The sequence below is a fragment of the Monodelphis domestica genome, chromosome 2 (assembly GCF_027887165.1).
Source record: "Monodelphis domestica isolate mMonDom1 chromosome 2, mMonDom1.pri, whole genome shotgun sequence".
NCBI classification, from domain to species: domain Eukaryota; kingdom Metazoa; phylum Chordata; class Mammalia; order Didelphimorphia; family Didelphidae; genus Monodelphis; species Monodelphis domestica.
Window position 1 is genome coordinate 65849542 of NC_077228.1, and position 6000 is coordinate 65855541.

Sequence of the window (6000 nt, forward strand, 5' to 3'; positions counted from 1 at the left end):
AGGTTTAGCCTAAGCCATAGCTAGCTATTAACTTGGAAATTTAGAAAATTATGCAATTTCAATCCAATTTTTAAAAAAATCCTAAGTAGATAAGGAATAAAATTAGTCTTATAAACATGTTTCATTGCCAAGAAATTACTGCTATTCCAGTTTGAAGTAGTAAAATGGTGATGGGATTTGCCTTAAAATAAAATGAGTAAAACTTTCTATGGAAAAAAAAAGTACTGTCCTCATTATCTGAAGGGTAATAGCAAAGCAAACCAAATGGGGAAGGACTCAGTCCTCCCAGAAACTCCAGTCTGACACCAATGAAATGTTCTATGTCATTGGAACTAGCAAGATGAAGTGACCACGGCCCCCTTCAGTTATTGATATGGGAATAATTTCAAGATTTGTAGCTTTCTATTAGAAGGAAAGACTCTCAGACTTGATAAAGCCAAATAAGTTTTTTTTTTCTACTTAGGAAAAGCATCTTCATTATGGTTATTTTTTAAGCACCCTTCAATGATAACATATACAAAACAAAATGAAACTAGTACATCTTAGCTTAAAAATAAACTGTCAAAACCCTTTCAATGTTGCTCTAATTTTTGCTCTTGTGAGTTCCACTTTTCCTACAGTTTGGTTTCTATTAGGAATGTACTCAGACTTTTGCTGTTCAGTCATTTTTCTTTAGCCTACAGTTGCCCACCTGAGTTTCTATTTCTTCATAGTAAAGGAAAAAAGCCACAACTTAACACGAGAGGGCACTCTATGGTCAGATTAAGTCTCTTGAGCCTATGTCGGACTCTCTAAACAACTGGTTGCTGACTTTCCAGGCATACTTCCTAGGACCATTGCAATAACTTCCCAAGTAATCTCCCTCCTGAAGCAGTTCCCCACAATCCCTTCTCTCCTCAGATACCAAGATGAATTTCCTAAAGGGAATATATATATGATCATAGATATATTACATGAATTAGATCCAAATACAGTTAAAGCAATACTTACCATGTAACGTCACTCGACAGAATTGCATAGTATATAATAAAATGTAAGTCACATGTAGAAGCAGAATACCTAGACATCTAGCAAAGAAATGTGAACAGCATCAGCATATTAGCATATATATCAAAGGAGAAGAATATATTCCATATGTCACACACACACATATGGGTGCACATGCATATTATTGTTGCATGTATGTCACTATTTGAACTCCAGTGATTTGAAGTCCCCTAGCTACAGTGGTAATTTCTTCCATTATAAAAGAAAGATGGTAGATCAGTCACTAGCCAATAGTTCTAGCACTTCCACAATTATATGCTGAGCTTATGAGTCACAAGATCAGAGTACATGGCATGGACTAAGGTACAAGAAGCCTAGGAAGGGGGAAAGAGAGTTCCATATTTTTCCAGACTTTGAATGCCAAGCAGAGCATTTTTATGAGATTCTGGGGATAGATGATAGGGAGCTACTGGAGTCTGTTGAGTAGTGACATAGTTGCCCCTATTTGTTACAAAATCACTTTGCAGGCTGAGTAGAGGATGAATTAGACTGGAATATGACTTGAGGCAAGCCTGGCAGCAGGCTATTGCAATAGTCAAGGTGTGATGGATCACCAGAGTAGTGACAATTGTGATAGAGACATGAAGAGAGAGAGGTTTTGCAGGACTAAACAAGATACAAGAGTCAAGGATGGGAACCTGTCTGTCAATCAGGCAGAAGGTTCCAAACGGAACGTTCCCAGGAGGAGAGGCAGTTGAGCTGGCCAGGGGGAAAACTTGTGACTTTATCTCTGTCTCTTTGGCTCTGGGCAGTTGAAGCTGACCAGGGGAGAAACTTTGGACTTTGTTTCTCTCTGGCTCTGGAGTTGAGGCTGGCTGAGGACCCTTGTGGGACTAGCTTGGCTTTGGGGCTCTCTGACCAAGGGAGAAACTTCTGCTCTCTCTGAGATTTGACTGACCAAGAGTTGGAGGAAAGCCAAGTTGAAGGAGAGACTTTTCTTGGTGGCTGACTGTTGGGGGTAAGCAGCTGAACTGATCTTATCAACTTCTGTCCCAAACTGAAGGACCCTTGGGGGGGGGGGCTTCTGGGGTTAAGCTGAGAGACCTTGCTGACTTTGTGAAGAAGAAAGAAGATTTTAACTGTTGTCCTCCATCTCTCTGACTGTCCCTCTGTCACAGTTGTGACTTCCCAAGCCCTCATAATCCTCATTTTAGATTAGGGACATCCTCATCCTTCTTTTACCATCCTGTTATCCCAATAAACCCCTTGCCTTGAAAAGGAAAAGAAAAAGAGTATCTTTATAGTTCACTCAGGGGGGAGGGAAGAAGCCAAAGGCTTCAAGAAGAACTGGGAGGAAAGGGAGGCAGGAAGGAGAGGGATAGAGAAGGAAGGGAGTGAATGGGGGAGGAGGTTATAAAGATATACTGACCCATCAGCCATCAGTAGGGATCAGTAGGAAAACCCCAGAGCATTCCCCAGAGCAGTTCCCCCTGTGTGGCAGCATCCCTGTACTAGCATCCCTCATCATTTCTCATTCCTACCTCCATTACAACCAAGCAGTTTCAGGTTCCCCTGTAGCAGTTCTCCAGTCACAGCCAGCCAAAGCATAGTCATTTACAGCAACAAGAAATAATTTCCTCAGTTTACTTCTCTATTTCACAATGTCAGAGGAAAGAAAAGGGCATATATGAAAGAAGTCACAAAAGTGAACTTTACAGGCTTGGCAACAGCTTGGATATGGGGACAAGAGATAGTGAGGAGTCAAAGATGACCTCTAGTTTACTAGCCTGAGCCTGGGAGAAAGGTGCTGCCCTCCAAGTTAATGGGAGGAATAAGAGAGAGGGCAAATGTTTAAGGAGAAAGATACTGAGAACTGTTTTGGACATGTTGACCATAAGGTTTCTCCTGACTCCAGTTTGAGATATCAGAAAGGGAGTTAGAAATGCAAGACCAGAGATCAACAAAGAAGTTAGGACATAGACAAATTTAGAATCATCAGCATGGAAATGGTCATTAAATCCAAGGCAGCCAATGAGATCACCAAAGGAAGTAATATAAAGAGAGAAGAGAAGAGGGCCCAGGACAGAGCCTTGGAAGACACTCATAGTTCGAGTGTGTGACCTGCATAAGGATCCCGACAGTAAGACTGAGAAATGGTCAGATAGCTAGGATGAGAAGCAGAAGAGTGCTGTCCTGGAAATTAAGAGAGAAGAGAGTATTAAGGAGGAGACGATGCTCAATAGGCTGCAGAAAGCTTGTGGAGGATGAGGACTAAGACAAAGCCATTTGATTGGGCAGCTTAGAGATCCTTGGTAACTTGGAGAAAGCAGTCTGGGTGAAAGAATAGGGCTGGAAACTGCATTGTAAGGGGTCAAGAAGAGAATAAGGAGAGAGAAGTGGAGCCACCTGTTATAAATGACTTTTTAAAGTTTAGCCACAGACAGCAGATGAGAGGACAATAATTAACAGGGTTAGAAATATCAAATGAAGGTTGATTTTTTTCAAGATGGGAGAGATATGGGCATATTTATAATAAGCCAGCAGAAAGGAAAAGATTGAAAATAAATGACAGAGGGCAGATGACAAAGGGATGAGAAGACAATATGAAATGAGACTGCTTGAACAGGTAGAGGGTCAGCCAGGCAGTGGTGACAGCCATAGAAAATGCCTGGAGCCAAAAGCGAAGTTTCTTCTTGGTGGAATAGCCAGGAGGCCATTGATTAGCACTGGGAATAAGTTGTAAGAATACTGGAAAGATAAGAGGGTTTTTAGTTGTGAAATGCCCTTTGAAATGCCCAAAAGGATGCAGAATAAGGAGATGCCTTTCATAATTTCAGAACGATTCTAAGTATGCTCATGAAATTTTGAGAATAAATTGAGAACAGCTAGGGGAAAATCTGACCTAATAAACATCGGTATTCTAAGAAAATCACATTCATTAACTCTAATAGAGTTCAAAGGAACCTAGTTAAGATTAAGAATGATAAAATCTCAAGAGTTTCCCTAATTCAAACTCCCACCTACATCAAGAATGCCATGTAGAGCAGAATGAATAGGCAGTTGGTCAGATTTTGCTTTAAGAAATAATTTTCTATATTCTTCAATGTTTATGAATCTGAGTAAACACTAGGTTAGGAATAGGAACATGTGTTCTTCCTCTCTCCTCTCTCTTTCTCTCTCTCTCCCCCTCCCTCTCTCTCTCTCTCTCTCTCACCTTTGATCAAGCCCAAATTGGCAGAAGACTTAAGATTAGCTGCTGCCAAAAAAGTGTCATAAATACAACTTTGATAAGTGATAAGAGAGATTAAGAATAAATTGAATTTCTCTCTTCCTATGCCAGTTATGAACATATTCCCATGCTTCTCCCCCTTGGACTTGTTGCAAAAAACTCTTATATATAAAGGTGTGACCCAGGAGCTCTCTGGCTACAAATCCTCATCTACACAATACTCAACTAAAATACAAATAAAGTCGTTACTTTTGTAGAAGTTTAACAGATTCTATGAAACTCCCTAAATACAGTATTCACCCACTTCCTGGAAATACTAAAAGTGGTGTGGTAGAAAGTATGACATGATTGGTCAAAAGAATCAAGTTCTATAGATGCTCTGGAGCCAATTCATACTGGTACATGAGAGCTGGTTGTTAAATTTTCATTGTATTTACACCTCGAAAACTGGTAAATGGTTCAATCATAGGTTTGTTTATTGTTTTGCTGATTTTCTAAACTTAAGTTAATGATAGAAAAAATTAAGTACTGCAGATGAAATTTTAAAGTGCATCATACATTTTTGGAGAGCCATTTGTTTAACATTTCCCTTCACACCATGTGTTCTAGGTCCGTATCTGCCAGTGGACAACAGTGTGACCATGGACAAGTTACTTAAATACTCATTTGCTTCACTGTTTCTTACTGAGTCCTAAAAGCTTAATGCTTATGTTCTATGGTTCTAATCAGCTCCTATTTTGCAATGCAGAGTCATGATGCAGATCCAGATCCATTTGGGGTTTTTTGGGGGGAGGAGCTTTTTTGGTTTTATTTTTTGCAATTTATCACCAATAAAAGAGATCCTTTCTGAAAATCTTGCTTTAGTGACCAGGGTTTAAACTATAACTAAGCTGGCCTAGATAACCTATAGGAAAAAGTAAACAAATTTGAGAGCAGGTTTAATCAAGGTAGAAACATAAAATCAATATGTGAGTTCCAGAAATTAGCTACACAAATAAGGGTGGTAAGAGAGGCATGGTAAAAATTCATATGGAAAATACCAAGGAATTTTAATGGATTAAAAACTCAGTAGGAAGGAAGGAAGGAAGGAAGGAAGGAAGGAAGGAAGGAAGGAAGGAAGGAAGGAAGGAAGGAAGGAAGGAAGGAAAGTATGAAGAGAGAGAAAGGGAAACACTGTGCTAAGCACTGTACAAATACCTCATTCAATCATCATGACAACTCTTCTAGGTCAGGTGGTATTATTATTCTCATGTTACAGTTGAGGAAACTGAGGCAAACCGAGGTTTAGTGATTTATCCCAGGCTACATAGCCAGTAACTGAGTCTGGATTTAAATTAATATTTGCTGTATCTTCTGTAGCTGGTCTGGTCAACAATGAGAATAAGTCAACAATGTGAGGGGGACAACAGTAATAACAACAACAACAAAGCCAAGTAATCTAAATATTACAAATGAAGCAAATTTTATTCCTCTTCATATGACACTAAAGTGTCACTTTAATTCTTTGGTGGACTCTGTTCTAGAGGATAAACAATCTTTAGGTAAAAAATGAGTTCTTATACTAATTATGGAATCATAATCAAAGCACTTGATCCCTCTCATACTTCATTTCCTCTTCTATTCAGTGAGGAAAATCATATTTGTGTTCCCTTCTTTACTGGTTGATGTGAGAAAGTGCTTTTGAAAACTAGAAAATCTGAGCTAATTTGTTCTCTTTAGGATTCTGGAAAAGCTGTATTATATGTTTTTGATTATGACATAAATTCTATGATCTTGGGCAAGTC